At 37.9% G+C, this 18,198-nt stretch overlaps 1 protein-coding gene across 4 annotated transcripts in view; it reads right to left on the bottom strand.

Moving 5' to 3' along the window:
• The window catches only part of LOC103678802 (limbic system associated membrane protein), a 632,608-nt gene that overhangs the window by 303,614 nt on the left and 310,796 nt on the right, over positions 1-18,198 (bottom strand). The window lies entirely within an intron of this gene.

The raw sequence follows: 18,198 nt of genomic DNA on the forward strand, positions 1-18,198 counted from the left end.
AATCGGTATGAAAAATGCAAGCAAATAAAATTAAATAGGTATTGGCTTCCCAATGGATTATCTTCTTCCTGTCTAGGAAAACGTCATTCACACAGAACTCCATCTGTTTAAGTACCTGAGAATTTGACAAGTGATAATGTGGCACATTTACTGAGGTTTGAATTGTATTAATTCTTTCATAAGTCTTTCCTAAAGTCCTATGTGATGGTAGATACAATTTATGCCCCACCGCTATAAGAATTAAGACTAGATTTCAGAGTTTGCTTCAGGTTCTTATAAGTTTGGAACGCCCTCTCCCAGGAGTGAGAAGTGTAAGATCCGAAGGTAAGTAGATAGGTGGTGTGTCAAGGAAATCAAAGCTAACATCATCTTGCCTAAGTCTGGCTCCAGCTGCTGAGGGCAGCAGGTTGTCTGCTGGCAAGATGGCTTATAACCAGCATTTCTGGTGCATCAGAATGAGTTAAATATTTTATGGGAGATGAAGTAACCAATATCATAGTTCCTATTCCAAGAAAGATGAAGAAAACATGTTTATTTGAATGACTACTTATTTTAAAAACCTCAAAGGATGTCTTTCTGAAACTTGAAAGAAAGAGGCAAAGAACACAGATTAATGGGGAAGAGGTCAATGCTTTGTAGTGAATGCAGTTTTCTCCTTCAATTCCAGTGAGAATCTGGAAATGGAAAAATCGAGCAAAAAACAAACAAACAAACAAACTTCTCTGTATCCCTTTGGCAAGATTTATGTCTGCCCCATAGGGAGATTGTCCCAGACCCTGTTCACAACTGTAGAGCCAGCTGCTCAGCTCTGGGGCATGAGGGATGGTGAGAAGAAGCCAGGGGCATGACAACAGAACAACTCAAATACCATTTCTGTATTCTCCAAACTAAGTCAAATTCGGGTCTTCTCTCAGGTCCAAAAACTCAGTCATAGAGATTCTGCACCCACTCATAGACAGGAAATCGATGCATTATCTACAGGCTGTCTACAGTGTTACACAGAGGCCAACTCAGTCTTAAAAAAAGCTGAATCTTTTTAAAATACTTCAACTATGGTTCAAAAGACCCCTTAAGACCATTATTTTCAAGTGAACTGAAATTTTATTTAACATGAGAATTTTATTTAATTACTTGAGTTCCATGATCTGCAGGTCTCTCTTTTTCTCTACTTATTTATTTTCAAGAATATAAATAGATGAAGTCATCATTCAGTGTCTCTATTAGCCAATATGTGTCTCTCTGCCATGGAGATATTGTTAGGATTAATTATATGTTTGATAATTTAGAACTTCTCCATGAGGGAGTACAAAGCTAACTTCATGGATGCTTGCTGCTTCTTTCCAGACTTGATTTGACTTTTCCTGTTCTATTATTTTATGGCATTGTTTCTCTGTCCCTCATGGTATTTGTGGCCCTTCTCAACTGAGAATCATTTATGAGTTAATAGGGTGTTTGCTTCTTTCTAGAACATAAATGAAGTTGTTGATGTAGGTTTACTGTGTTTTTCTTTTCTACAGAGAAGAATGGAAATTTGCCTCTGTAAATGCATTTTTAATCTTCTATCATGTATCTCCTTGCACTTTTCTCATCTGTGCAGTTCAACACAGCAGCAAACAGCTATGCTACATCATAGAAATGTATTCTGAATAATGCCTAGCCAAAAATGTGCCCCTAATATGTTCATTTTGGAAAAAAAATACTATATAACCTATTTTACATAAATATGGCCTACAAATCAAGTAAAGACAGATATTTTGCTCTATTCATTTAGATATCTCCAAAAATTAATCTTATGGAAAATAGGTACTTTGTAAATGCCTGCTGTTAAATTGACAGTGTCACCCTTACAGAGAAGAGGACATGTAGTTACCTATTTTCCACTTCCTCATCCCAAACCCTACACATCAACAAACGAATTGGACGAATTTCCTTATCAGCACAAGGCAGAGTTTCTAAATTAGGTGTTTAGGGTCCTTTGGACATTTTAGTAATTTTTGTCCGTGGAAAAGTTCAAATTATCACACAGATCATTATTCCAAATTATTCTCTGAGAGTGTTCAGATTTATCTTACCTAAAGACGTAATTGACTATTACAGCAAAATTGCCAAACCCACAAAAATGTATCCACTGAAAAAATACATTATGTGGAAATTTTGCTATGACAATCTACATAACATCTTATTCTTACACTGTGTTTCATCTTACATTTATTTTTAAAATTTATCTTTTACTTACAAATAAATGAAAGGCATATCAGAATATATACACATACATATACACCCACACTTTTTACTAACTTAGTATGGCTAGCCAAGAAGCTAAGCAGAGCACAATGTGGTATTTTCTTTTTTTAATTTTTACTTTTTACTAAGTAACCTCCACACCCAATGTGGAGCTTGAACTCACAACCCTAAGATCAAGAGTCACACGCTCTACTGACTGAGCTAGCCAGGTGCCCCAACAACGTAGTGTTTTTAAAAGGAAAACCACTCCTCCAGATATTTAAAGGTTCTCTTTTATGTAGTCAGTAGTTCCAAAGTAAATATATTGACTCTATGAACTAGAAAATCATCTTTCCACAACATGACTAAAACTTTCATACTGAAAAAAATGGCAAAAATAATACAATTTCAGAACTAATTTAATTTTTTAAAATTTCGATATCTTGATTTAAGGCGGCAACTATTCAAACTATAAGAAGTGCACATAAGTAAAAGATGGTAAGAGTCAAAATAATCTCAATTTGTAGAGCCTATGGTTGTTCAATGAAAATAATCAGTTACATAAGGTAGTCACAGAACACCTAGTTATTAAAAAATGAGGAAATGCTGATTTAATGGAGACCCAGGGTACCAGCATGCACTGACAGACTAGCAAGCATCATGAGCTTCCATCTAGGAGGTAAGTTGGCTTAACTGTGCAGTAGGCATTCCTGTAGAGTAAATGAGAATTCTCATGCCATGCCATCATAATATAGTAATGAATTACCCCTACCCAGAATGTTGCATCAATACCAGACAATCTAGTTCAGAACTGGATACCTAATGACTTTATCTTTAATATTAGCTGTGGTTAAAGCTGAAAAAGTATGAAGAATATTTCTATTTAAATTCAATTTAGTCAACATATAGCATTATTAGTTTCAGGGGTAGAATTTAGTGATTCATCAGTTGCAAATAACACCCTGTGGTCATTACATCAAGTGCCCTCCTAAATGCTCATCACCCTATTACTTCATCCCCCCCACTCACTTCCCCTCCAGCAATGCTCAGTTTGTTTCCTAGAGTTAAGAGTCTCTTCTGTTTGCCTCCCTCTCTGTTTTGATCTTATTTTATTTTTCCTTCCCTTTCCCTATGTGCATCTGCTTTGTTTCTTAAATTCCACCTATGAGTGATTTGGTATTTGTCTTTCCCTGACTGACTTATTTCACTTGGCATAATACCCTCTAGTTCCATCCATGTTATTGTAAATGGCAAGACTGCATTCCTTTTGATGGCTGAGTAATATTCCATTGTATGTATATGTATGTGTGTGTGTATATATAGAGAGAGAGAGATAGATATAGATATATATCCATTACATATATGTGTTATACATATATATAGATAGATACATATCTCTCTATATATATATCACATATTCTTTATCCATTCATCTGTTGGTGGACATCTGGGCTCTTTCTATATTTTAGCTATCGTGCACATTGCTGCTATAAATATTGGGGTGCATGTGCCTCTTCAAATCACTATGTTTGTATCCTTTGGATAATAACCTAGTAGTGCAATTGCTGGGTCATAGGGTAGTTTTATTTTTAACTTTTTGAGGAAACTCCGTACTGTTTTCCACAGTGGCTGCAGCAGTTTGCATTTCCACTGACAGTGTAAGAGGGTTCCCCTTACTCTGCATCCTCACCAACATCTGTGATTTCCTGAATTGTTAATTTTAGCCATTCTGATCAGTATGAGGTGATGAGATGTATTTTAAAAATCTGTAAGTGTTATGTGTTGTTTAGATTTAATAGAATGTTTTCTTCAAAAGCTCATGATGTTGCAAATCATTCCCGGCTTTAGAAAAGACTGCTCCTTAAAGAGAGTGGGTGTTGGTGCCAAGAAGAGAGGGAGAGAATGTCCATCTACTTCAGGTGGGATTTTCTGGCAGGCCGCTGAGGACATGGGGTTATGATACAGAGTACCACTTCTCTAGGAAATCTTCTATTATTAGTATACTATCCTTTTTCATGGATCTTTCTTATGACATCATCATACTCTACATTGCATTAGTGTTATCTGTATTTACCTTCCCTAATAAGCTTATTAATAAAAGTAAAATTCAGGAATTTACCTATGGAGCCCTCACAGGGCCTAGCAGTACACACCCACCATGTACACAGTAGGCACTCACTGAGATGTAGAATAAATAAACTGAATTTAATTTAATACATTGCTATTAGGTCAAACATCAAATATTTGTTAATTATCTAAGAGGTGCAGAACAGATGGATAACTATTTTAACATTTCTTAAGAAATAATTAAAAGTATCAGACACAAAGGGGAATTTTAAAAGAGAATTACTGAGTGTGGTAGTAACAGGAAAGTAAAGGAGAGAAAAGTATGTGCTCAGTGCTTTTATTATAAAGAAACATCATCCCTGGGAACTTCATAAGCTATGTCAAATGTGAAAAAGTGAAAGAAACATAAAGCACTAGAAAAGTGTTTAGTGGTTTGCTCACTTTAACGATGAACCCGCAAATATCAGGTGAGTTACTTACCTTAACTATGGGCCTATTTTTTTTTAAATCAGCTTTAAAAAATTACAAGAAAGGCAGGCAAATAAATTTTTATCTTCCCTGTTCAGTATATCTGCAGCCATAAAACTGTCACAAAAAATCAATACACCCATAAAAATCTCAAGCACTGGATCTCTGCAAACAGTTTACACCAAGCGTATTATGCACATTTATACAAACAGGTACATCGACAATTCTACTCATATTGCCTAAGTCTGCTTCTAAAACGATGAGTATAATTGGAGGCAGAAAAGATATGCTAAACTCAGTCTGTAGCAATAGATTGCTTAATAGCATATTTATTGACAGTATGTCCATGAGATAAGTGATCAGATCTACCAGATATTAAGCCTGCTCAATTGCTACAGACATATCTCTTCATATTTAACAAACATTACTTGCTGCTAAAAATGTTTTGATTTAGCATTAGAATTTATCCAAACTTCCCTTTCTTTCTCAGGAATATAATCTGGTTTTATTCATTTATCACAAGTAAATACGTTTTACTCAATCTATCACCAGTTGTCTATCCTCATACTTCTCAACTATAAGGACCAGGGTGGTGGAACTGGATAGGTAAGAGATTTGTTTTTAAAATTAAGAAAGAATGTGAGATTAGTGGTTTTCAAGTGGGGGCAATCCACGCATGCAGATGATATTTGGCAATATCTGGAGATATTTTTTTGGTTGTCACAACGTGAAGTGGGGAGGTTGCTGCTGGCATCTAGTGGGTAGAGGCCAAGGGTCCTGCTAAACTTATCTTACAACATAAAACACAACCTCCGCAATAAAGACATCCCAAATGTCAACAGGGCTGAGCTGAAAAACCCTGAGTCAGACCTTGGTCTCTTGGTTTAAATATCTGGAAGCATAGGGCAAACATCTACAGTACAATGGTGTTGTTGTTTTTTTATAAGCATATGCTTCTTACTTAATAGTCACCAGCAAAGTCCCTGAATTATTAGTCATGTTCATGACAGAATCACTACAATGAAGTCTAGTCATGCTCTGGTTATAAGTTAATAGTAAATGAAACATTACCCCTTTGCTGTTTTCTTTTAGTATCATAATTAGACATCAATAGAGTCTTGTACAGACAGTCCCCAGCTTACAATGATTTGACTTAAAATATCTCAACCTTATAACACTGTGAAAGCAATACACTTTTAGTAGAAACCATACTCTGAATTTTGAATATCGATCTTTTCCCAAGGTACTGATATATGGCTAAGATCCTCTCTCTTGATGTTGGCCATTGGCAGCGAGCCATGGCTCCCAGTCAGCCAGGCCATCACGAGGGTGAACAACTGATACACTTACAACCATTCTGTTTTTCACTTTCAGTATTCAATAAACTACGTGAGACACTCAATAATTTATTATAACATAAGTTTTGAGTTAGATGATTTGGCCCAACTGTAGGCTAATCTAAGTGTTCTGAGCACCCGTAAGGTAGGCTAGGCTAAGCTATGATGTTGGGTAGGTTAGGCATTTTTGATTTACGATGTTTTCAACTTATGATGGGTTTAATGGAATGTAGCTCCATTGTGAGTCAAGGGCGATCTGTACACTACTGATGGTGAATATGAAAGCTATAACTTGGTTGCTTCCTCATTTAATGCTGGAGAAATCATTTAAGTTTAGCCTTTTTCTTTTTTTCTCTGTATATAAATGGGTCCATAACATCCAGAACAGATAAAGAAGAATCAACTCAATCGGGGCAATTTAAGTTTTAAAGAAATTATTAAACTTTATTCATTGGAAAGCTGTTTTTAAATTAACTTTTATTATTTTTCACATTTGTAATTCTCCCTTTTGTAAGATGTGTAATGATTCAAGAGGTGAATGGAAAAGAAATCTTCAAGAGTATGTGTGCCCTTGATTTTAATGTTGTTTGCACTGTAACTTTAACCCTACAACCAAAATCCTTAGTGAATCATCAAAACTATCTTAGAATGTAGAAAGAAAGATTCTCCGTCTAAGAGGTAAGGCTGCGCATTCCCAGCATTAGCACGTGAAATCAGGAACAGCAGATGATGGAATAAAGTAAGCTCTCTTGCATCAGAGGTCCTTAGTCTGATTTTATCATATTATTTTAAGTATAGTGAATTCCAACAGCACTGCGTAAACACATTAAAAACAATACATGCCAAATTAGTTAAAAACCAAATTTAAATATTTTTGAATTATTAATCATTTTGGGTCATCTTTGTTTCATTACCATGTTATAAGATTAAACTCAGAAATAAAAGAATTGTGGGTCACTGGTGACCCTTAGGTGCTCCTGCTAGCCTTGTCTGCAGCAAGAAGCTTCCGCTCTCTAGCTGCCTTGCTCCCATTTCTACTGCCTTCCAGACTTGACTTATGGCTTTGAGCCCTGCCTACTCTCTTGACCTCATTCTGTTGTTCTTACACATGTGTGCTCTCTTAATCTTGATCCTCTTGAACCTCTCGAACCTCTTAAACCTCTTGAACTGATCTTAGTTTGATGATAATTTATTTTTCTAGATTCCTACTGAATTTTAGTCCAACTAACACCAATACAGTATCTACATGGTATGATGATCTACCCTCACCTGAGCTGCTTCGCACACATTCATGTACGAGTGCCCGCATGCACACATGCATCTGAACATACACAGTAGTGACAGGTGTTCCGGAGAGGGTGAGAATGGAGAAGGAGCAAACCACAGGAACCAGATTCATGTGACTCTATTACTGGGCAGAATGATTTAGGAATCTGTACTCTTCTTTTTTTTTTTTTTTTTTTTAAAGATTTTATTTATTTATATGACAGAGAGACAGCCAGCGAGAGAGGGAACACAGCAGGGGAGTGGGAGAGGAAGAAGCAGGCTTCCAGCGGAGGAGCCCGATGTGGGACTGGATCCTGGAACGCCGGGATCACGCCCTGAGCCGAAGGCAGACGCTTAACGTCTGCGCTACCCAGGCGCCCCTGGAATCTGTACACTTCTGATGGAATGTTAGGGTAAAAGACATGCTGTTTAGTTCCTACAGGATAACTGATTTTAGTTCTGGCCTTCAGAACACAGGTAAATCACTTAGCCTCTTTGTATCTTAGTTTTTGTTTGTTTGTTTTTTCTAAAGTTTTTATTTATTTACTTGACACAGAGACAGCCAACAAGAGAGGGAACACAAGCAGGGGGAGTGGGAGAGGAAGAAGGCGGCTCCCAGCGGAGCACGGAGCCCAACGTGGGGCTCGATCCCAGGACCCTGGGATCACACCCTGTAATGAAGACAGACGCTTAATGACTGAGCCACACAGGCGCCCCTGTATCTTAGTTTTTCATAAGTGAAATGAAGCTAATGATACTTTACCCAATTTCCCAGAACTACTCCATGAATAAAATGAGGTGATGTGCAATGCGGAAACATTTTATAAGATGTAAAACAATATCTATGCTCATATTCATATTCTCTCATGGTAGATAAGAAGAAAATAGTTATATATAGGGGCAGCCATGAAGGAAAAACACTGATTTCCCTAGGCCATTCAAAAAGTTTATCTCTTCAGAGTGTGATGACACCCACTAAATATGTATTATTTCCCAGACTCTCTGATCAATCATGTATTTCTTTAAATATTCAACTTGCACGAGTTATTTGCATGTGCTATGCTGACAAAGCACCCTTTCTGTGATTGGGTTACTATCTATTAGGATGATTCATCACCTATAAGAGCAAAAAAGAATCCACAATGGCAACTAATAAAGCCAGGAGAGTTTGTGTCATTTCTGAAGCCATGAAAAGTCTTCCCTAGAAATGCTTTTTCTCTCTTACTATCAGTAGGGAGCACTTGTCCAGCCACACATGCATCCCTATATAGGCATGATATGACACATGTATTGCTGTATTTTCAGGTTCACTTTAAGAAGGAACATTAACGCATATCCATGCACGTGACACAGGTGAGGAAAGCAAGTAGAGAAGGAGCAGAAATTATCCACCAAATTAGGTCCTGAGTACCTCGCAACAACCTCTCAATTCTAGGACAATCTGTGCTCCTCTGCTTTTCACATCAATTGTGTCGTCTCTACATTCATATAGAAAAAATGAATGGAAAACAGGAAGACAGAAATTCTAAAAAAGAGATCAGAATTGAGGCTGAGGCCAGGAGAGAACAGAGCTCTATCGCAGTCACAGCATCAATCCCAGGAATGTTTATAAGTGGTTGGAAAGGGCTCTTCTAGGTTCTTTCCAAGAGTCTTGATCAGTTTGGAAAACGAATCATTATGTTCTTAGTCACACCGTAACTCAAGATTCTCCATTTTCTTGTGATAAGTGAGTGGGAAAGTCAGGGGTTCCACAGTTTAGTAGCTTTTGTCAAGTTACTTAGCAGAGAAAGGCAGCACGGGCACGTTTCTGTGTCCAAGCTGAGAAGAAGGAGCCAGTTTCCCGCTCTGCATTCTAGACCGTCACATCCTTGCTCTCTGCTCTCAGGGTTATTTGCTAACTTGGCTGTGCCTAGGTTTCTTCATCTGTAAAATGAAGACTATAATAGTTTCTACTTCAATAGGTAGTTGTAATGTTTAAATGGGTTAATTTTAGACATACAGAGCAGTGCCTGTCCCTAAAAGTGTTCATTCTTACCAAAGAGCTTCAGTATTTTTCTACAGCAAAACACGGATAATGTCTTCTCATATGATTGTGATGATTAAATGCGCTAAAGTATTTAGAATACTCAGTGAGCTTCGGAAGAGCCTAATAAAATCTTGTCCCCATTGCTTTTCATAATTTGAATCTCGGGCATTTCATTCTGCGTAAATCCCATTGTTGGGCTAAATCCAGCAATGTCCAGAAACTGTTTAATCCAATTCCTTACTTACTAACAGCCATTTCCGGGAAATCTCCTTCTACAGGCCTGGGTTTTTTTTTTGTTTGTTTGTTTTGGTTTGGTTTGGTTTTTTTGTATCTGATACCTTTCTGGCCCCTCTGATCTGTAGTTGGTCCCCTAAAGCCCACAGGTGTTAAATTGAAAGCAAGATGATGCAGTATGATTATGGTGCAACAGTGTAAATTGCGGTTCTAATGCCATCTCTGAACAATTTTAAGGGTTTTTTTGGCATACCTGTGCATAGGCAGCTTAGGTCTTCAATGCTTTACCACTTTCCATCAGACCCAGTCAGAGCGCACGCATGGCTCTCTCTCCAGGGCAGCCTAAACAGAGGACAGCTGGACCATGCTGTACTTTGTGATCTGCTGAAAACTGCCTGGCAGAATTGGGGTTCCTCCTGGACTGAATGAGTCACAGTCTATGCTTTATGGACCCTCAGGTTGCAAGAACAAGGCTTATCTTTTCTCCTTCTCAGTATGTGAGTGGCAATTATCCTCTCAACAAAACAGCAAGTATCTATAACTCTTTCCTCTCCTTTAAATTACGGATTCTCCTCTTTCCTCACCACTTGGTTGAGTGAGGATGAGAAGCAATTTTAAATCTTGCTTTTGTTTTGATTCTTGCTATGCGTCTCTGTTCTCTGTGAAAAATCTCTCTCATGGGGTCGGGGAGAAGCTGCCTTTAGTTCTCCCTTTGAAAGAATAAAACGAGTCTTAGAATCCTGGCTCAGATTTCTAGTTAAAATTTTTACTCGCTATGCAATTAAAAACAATTCTGCGGCTATTTAAAGAAAATTTTGTTATCTTCTGAGTCATTACAAAGTAAATATCAAAAGTATGCTAAGTTCTAGAAGGAAAAAAAATGTGCTCTATACTATGCTGAGTTTACTCTTTATCTCATTCCAGCAGTGGGGAGAAATAAAAGTGCTCACAATAAATTATAATGCACTTAGGATGAGCATTCTGTTGTATGAGACATGGCCATAAAGTCAGGAGACTATTTTCCATAAGTCTCACTTGAAAACCCAGCCCCTTACTTTATAGTCTTATCATATACAGCATTATGTAAATGTTATTGGAGCAGAACCGCATTATAATACGACTCCTCATTACATGCATTTAGATATAATTTGGATCAAATTATGCCCTCTAAGACATGGCAATTAATAAATACAGCATGTATGATATAACAGAGTTAACATTCAGTAAGTATGTAAGTAAAGTAAGTAATGAGACTTACTGTTTATCAGTAAGTATGTAAGTAAAGAAGTAAGTAATGAGACTGTTTACCGTTAGAAAAGGGCTCCGCTGTCTAGTGTGCCTTCCCTGGTAGAGGTAGAAGAAATAAAGGCAGACAAATATAAAGAGCAAAAGAGGTCTGTTTTTTAAGTGTACTTTGTGGATACAGATGTGAAATAGGGAACTCTGGAAGCTGCAAATTGAAGGAGCACATATTATCAAACAGATCCATCGCAGCTGAAGGAAATGTAGTGGTCCCCTCCCCCTACTGACAAGAAGCCAATAGATCACTGATGAATGCTTATAAATCACAAGGACGGTTCTCACATGGAGAATGATATTCATAGGGATTTTTCTGACTTCCACCTTCGCTTTTCCATCGCCCACCTTCTACCCCACCTCGCTTCCTTTGTTTCCTATCTCCAGAAGTTTTGTTTCCCCTCCCCCCCCCCCCAGCACTTTCTTCTAAAGGGCAGTGACGTGAGCCGGTCTTCATCCTTGTGTGATAGCCAATTCTTGTGGTTTTTCTTCTTCCTCTCTCCATCGTTTCTTTTTCCCCTCACCTAAACCATTCCTTGAAGGCCTGCCTGTCTTGACCATATCAACAATCAGGATGTGATTGGGACTCAGGATTAAGTAATCAAAAAGAGCTTCAGAAGTTACTGAGAAATGGGCATAAAGGCAAGACCCGAGGAGTTTGAGATTTAAACCCATCTGTGAGCTACTCTACATAACTTAGTCTACTCAAACTGGAGGATATATGCCACTGTAATCCCCAGTTTACACAGAACTCTGACCTTGGGAGGGCGATGGAGGGGAGAGGAGGTAAGTGGTGTCTGGACTTGAGAGAGAGAGGAAGTTAAAGGCCAGTTACCCTTTGTACTACTACATCCATCACATAATTAATTCTAAAATTTCATAGCCAGCCTCAGTTAAAGAGAGAGCTGCAGATACTTCAAGGTGAAGGTCACACTCTGAGTTCTAAGAAGAGTCACATGATTCAAAAGCACCATCTCTTTACCCTGTGAGCACTTGTATTTCACTTTCCCACCCTCTCTGTCCCTAGAGCACTAGATCTACCTTGGAGATTACATTACAGAAGAGGCATCTTCTCTCACAGCAACTCTCAAAGTCTGGCTGTTAAATGAAAAGACAGGCAGAGAGAAAGAAAGAGCTAAATCTAAGTGGAGATTAATAAGACATTGTTTTGAAATCATTCCTCTATTTATTCTGGATTACTTATATCACCATTTGTGGTTGTTATCTTTTGACATGGCACCAGGAGCTCTGCTGGATTCTCCATATGTGCTCAGGAACCTGATCTGAGTAGCAGCAAGAATTATATTGATTAATTAACAGTCAACATGATGCTGATGTTGTGTTATTAATCATAATGTTGATAGTAGTAGTCAATATTACGTTGACTACCTAATGTCCCTCTCCCCCAAGGACAAGTCATCTTTACCTGGCTCTATCAAGAACACTTTCAGAAGGACATTGGTTATCCACTAATAGCCAAATCCAATGGATTTATTTTAAGTATTTGTCCTACTTCATCTCTATATAGCTTTCAACACAATTCGCCACTCATTCTTCATTTTCTCGTCTCTCTTTCTAACTCCCAGTATTTCTCAATTTCCAAATCGTCCCCTCTTTCTCCACTCACCTCCCGGCTTCATGGAATAGTCCTCATATATTTCATAAGGTTTTTTGCCTTTAATTATACTCTATCATATTGATATCTAAAATACCATATTCAGCTGTTCCACATAGATATCTGAAGGTACCTCAAATTCAGCATGTGTTGAACCTAAACTCATTATCTTCCATCTTATTCTTGTCCTCTTTCTAAATTTTTGGTTAATAGAACCGTAATCCATCTATTAATCTAAACTAGTAGCCACAGAGCTGTCCTTGTTTCCTTCTCCTTCAAGTCATTTATGTAATCAAATATATTTTTATATTTTTTCCTTAAGATTGACCTCTAATCTCCATCCATACTATCACTACCATTGTTTCAGATCCTTCTCCTCTATTGTCAACATCATTCCAACTGGTGTTATCACCTTCTAACTGGTGTTCTAGCCTCCGATGTTGCGTCCCTCACCTACAGTTCTACCATTCATCCTTCATACAGAACATACATAAAGCTGATCATATAAACTTCTTATTTACTTGGTCTTTGTACATTTAACAGTTCAAAGAGATTGGCATAACATATGTCAGCTCAACCTACCTTTCCAGCCTCATCTCTGAACATTACACTCCCTCTCTGCCATGAACTTTATTCTTTCGTTTGGCAAGTTGTATTTACTACACGACCCATCTCAGGTGTGCCTTCCCTTGTGATGCATTCTCTAATTCTGTAGTTGCTTCCCTGCTCGTGCTAACGTTCTAATTCTTTCTCTGCAGCTCATCACTATTTTAAGAGTGAAGCATGACCATGTCTTCTCGATCTTTGCATCTCTATTTTCTCACAAAACGCCTGATACAAAATCCCTCAATAATTATTCAATGGATGAATGAATATACCAAGAATCTTTCTCCTCTCATTTCACATTTTTAGAGATTTCTGCTTCCTAATACAATCTTGAAGGTAGAAAAATCTTACTATTCCCAATGGTTTCAAAAGAAAAGTGTGGCAGGAGAAAGCCATTTTGTCTCTTCTAATCTAGCCATTTTATTTCCCTTCATTTGATGCTACTATTTTCTCTGTCTCTCTTTGCCTGGAAGAGATGATACTATCTTTTTATTTACTTATTTTAAAAAATATTTTGTTTATTTATTTATTTGAGAGAGAGAGTACGAGTGGGTGGGGAGGGGCAGAGGGAGAGAGAGAATCTCGGGCAGACTCTGTGCTGAGTGTGAAGCCTGACTGGGGCTTGATCTCATGACCCTGAGATCATGATCTGATCCAAAATCAAGAGTTGGATGCTCAATTGACTGAGCCATCCTGGTGCCCTGATATTATCTTTTTAATGATATATCTGTGATACACTATACTATATACATAAAAACAATTTTTTTAAAAAAAGAAATACAATGTGTGGTGGAAACTTTACTCAAAAAAATTCTAAAAATATCCTGTGTGGTGAAAACATAAGATGTTTTCAAATTCACCAGTGCCCTTCTTCTTTTCTGGTGGACTTGAATACTATCCTTGATATTATCCTACTGGTGTCTCCTGCCCTAGAGGTTCATATTTAAGGATAGAAATTAACTTTTTTTTTCTTATCAGTATTCAGATGTCACACTGAGGACTAACCACCTCCAGGTACATAACCTAATCTCTATGAGCTTATAGTGGGTCTCTGACTAAGTCATACCCAATAATTTCACTGTTCATCTCTAGTGAAACAGGTTAATTTGATCTCACAAAATTTTAAAAATTTTTCTCTCCCCAGTATATTTCATTGTAAAATTAGCTCTTACTTTTTCCTTCAAGATAATAATATGACCAAGAAGGCAACCAAGCAGGGTGATAAACAGGTAGATAAAGTGAAATTTCCTTCACTGATACTTTCTTGTCTGGGAAGCTACTGAATTTTGACATTCTAGAGTCCTCCAGTCAATATGGGACACTATTATTATTCAGATAAAACTATGTCCATTCTCTAATATTAGTAAATTTGGTACATTTCTTTACTCTGATTATTACAAGATATAATCTTTTCATTTCGGATGTCAGCCTCCAAATCAGTCATTAGAATCATGTAAAACTTCCCCAAAATACAGAATGAGAGAAGAATAAGCATTAACAAAATATTTTTAATGATTTACATCTTGCTCTTTTTTGTCTTCTAAGACAAGATTTCCTAGAGTTCCTATTCTGTTACCCTGAATCACAGTATTCTCCCAAAGAACTCTATTAAAGGAACTACTCTAGCTCAAGATACACCCTTATATTCAAACTTCAGGAATGGTATTGTGGATGGCCTTTTCAGAAGTGGAATATTTAGTTTCTGCACTAATTACTAAATATCAATCACTATATTTATCTGTCTTGAAACTAGAATATGGTGATCTATAACTATGGTATAAATCATATATTTTTGTTCATATTTTATGTGTCACTTCCTCTCATTCCATCTCTTTTCTGCCATACTCTTTACAACAGAGACCATGAATCAAAGAAAATGGCTTATTTATATGTCTTTACCTTTTGCTCTTATGTAATATGAGTCCCTTAATCTTTATGAACGTTCTTTTGTCTAGATAAGACTTACTACTATGTTACATGATGCTTCACATTAGAATTATACCTCTGCTAAACTATAAAAGTAAGGAAGTCAGAGTTCCTAATTTCTCTAAGTATATCAGTGCAGAAATGATTTGAGTGCATGAAAATCTGTGGATATTCAATAAAAAATTCTCTAACAATGAAGGAAATTTCAAATATACAATTTCCTATGGATTACTCTTCCTCTGTATAACATCTAATCACAGACTACTGTGATTGAGGGTAACAAAATAGGAATTTTAGAAAATCTGCACTTAGAGGCCAGAATCAGAGCACAAAAGAGGAAAGAATGTACTGTTCATTAAGTAGATGCTTCTTGTAAGTGACTCTAAGCTGATTTTCTTTCCCAATCACTGAGTTCTACACAGGCCCTCTGTGGTCCCCATAGAACTCAGTGTGAGCACTGGCCAGTGAGTCCACTCTCATCATTTCAAAACCCTTTGGCCGATTGCACTACTGGGTGTTTACCCCCAAAGATACAGACGTAGTGAAGAGAAGGGCCATATGCACCCCAATGTTCATAGCAGCAATGTCCACAATAGCTAAATCGTGGAAGGAACCGAGATGCCCTTCAACAGATGACTGGATTAAGAAGTTGTGGTCCATATATACAATGGAATATTACTCAGGTATCAGAAAGAACGAGTTCTCAACATTTGCTACAACATGGACGGCACTGGAGGAGATAATGCTAAGTGAAATAAGTCAAGCAGAGAAAGACAACTATCATATGATTTCTCTCATCTATGGAACAAAAGAACTAGGATGATCAGTACGGGAAGAAAGGGATAAAGAAAGGGGGGGTAATCAGAAGGGGGAATGAAACATGAGAGACTATGGACTATGAGAAACAAACTGAGGGCCTCAGAGGGGAGGGGGGTGGGGGAATGGGATAGGCTGGTGATGGGTAGTAAGGAGGGCACATATTGCATGGTGCACTGGGTGTTATACGCAACTAATGAATCATCGAGCCTTACATCGGAAACCGCAGATGTACTGTATGGTGACTAACATAATATAATAAAAAATCATTTAAAAAAATAAATAAAATATGGAAAACTGTCAAAAAAAACCACAAAAAACCCTTTGGCCGTTTTCACTTACAGATTTCTCCTAATCACCAGCTTTTAGCGGCAACAAAATAGCAAGAGGGAAATAAAGCAAGATCAAAAGATACGTATTCAATGCAAAACAGCTCAGCCTGTTAGCCCCAAGCAACAAGTAAGTGGAGAACATTCTCCACAGTGTAGCAAAGTATGTTTCCGGGAGGCTAAAGCTAGATGCAAATCTGCCAGAGGCAATGTTAAAAAAAAAAAAAAATTAACAAGCCAACAACAATAGCAAACCAGACCTGCATTTTGTTCTTCCATTTAGTTCACCCAGTCTTTGTCCATCTTGTAGGATATCAGGTATTATTTTACAAGTAAGATTAGAAGAGATTAACAATCTTACATCAGCTACTAACCTTTTATATTTATTATTTTTGCTTAAATTCTTCATTTTTAAATAGCATAGAAGATCAGATACTGCACAAGATGAAGATATTGTGGAAAATAATATGCTTGTTACAATGTGATCCTTTGCAAACCACCCACAAGTGAACTAGGGCAAATTTCTCTAAAATCAGAAAACACAATTAACTCTTTCATCTTACCTTAAAATACTTAACCTGTTCACCCTACCTCTCCAGTTGGTGATGCTGGGTGTGAGATCATGCCAAAATCTTCCCAAAAGACCTCATAGCTATATACCATTCCTTCTCAGGCTGGAATGCTACAAGCTGGAATCATACTTGACTTAACACACGTTCCCTTGCCGACCTCCTGAAACGTCCTACAGCTCTAGCGGGAGTTCAGAATTAGAGCTGTTCCTTGGATGTCCTGGGTGCTTTCACAGCCGACTCCAGTGTTAGAACAGCGCAGGATACGGGCAGGAGCATCACCACGCACAAACCCAGAAGAGCCATCTACTCTGTAAAAGCCTTTTGAAAGTCTGGGGTGTGGGACAGTTAGCATGTTGAAGGCATTTACAGGGCTCTTGGCTAGTGAAGAGATATTTTTTCAGTTTGCCTAGATTTTTTTTCCCCCACGCTGGTGATACACAGTACAGAATAAGGAATACACGATGCCAGCCAACCCTTCAAGACTCTGTTCCAGCCCCAGCAGAAGCCCAGTGTGAGAGGAATAACTGCTGCAAAGGCCTCCCAGCTTCTCAAGCATTCTACGAACTGTGAGGTGCATCTCTCAATAGAAAGAGTTTGGGAGCCAACTGCAGGACACTTGGTTATGGACTGTGTGCAGCCAAGCAGGCTCTGCCATTGAGAAACGGTTCCGCGGGGAGTTGCGGCTTCCTTTGACCAATAAGGAGTTTATTCCGACTGGTGCTTAAGAGAAAGCAATTCTTTACATGTGTGGGTTCATGAATTTGCACCGAGACAGGGGTTAATTCTTAATCAACGGCATTAGAGTGTCCAAAGAGCTTATTTAGAATCACTTAATAAATACTGATTTCAGAATGTCCCGACTCTGAAGCTTGGACCTGTAAGACCCTATATAAAAGCAGGTCTTCACAAAGTAATATAGTTCTTTGTCTTTTCCTTCCTTCTCCCACTTTTTTTTTTTTTAAAGATTTTATTTATTTATTTGACAGAGATAGAGACAGCCAGCAAGAGAGGGAACACAAGCAGGGGGAGTGGGAGTGGAAGAAGCAGGCTCCCAGCGGAGGAGCCTGATGTGGGACTCGATCCCAGAACGCCAGAATCACGCCCTGAGCCGAAGGCAGACGCTTAACGACTGAGCCACCCAGGCGCCCCCCTTCTCCCACTTTAATACACATTTCTTTTTTTTTGCCATAGGTTATGAAAAATTAGTTAAGTGTGTTATTCGCACAGATTTGTAAGGCTGTTGTTTTTAAAATTCTGCTTCCTTAATTCTGCTAATTTATCCATTAATTTGGGTAATTCACTCCCTTTTTACTACTCTCCTGATATGAGTCTTCCAATGTTGGCTGTCTGTTTTAAAATGTGCTTTCAGAGAGGTTGTGGTGGTCTCTATAATGGATATTGGTGCAAAATCAAGGGG

Source organism: Ursus maritimus, unplaced genomic scaffold (genome assembly GCF_017311325.1).
Source record: "Ursus maritimus isolate PB19 unplaced genomic scaffold, ASM1731132v1 scaffold_4, whole genome shotgun sequence".
Classification (NCBI taxonomy): Eukaryota; Metazoa; Chordata; class Mammalia; order Carnivora; family Ursidae; genus Ursus; species Ursus maritimus.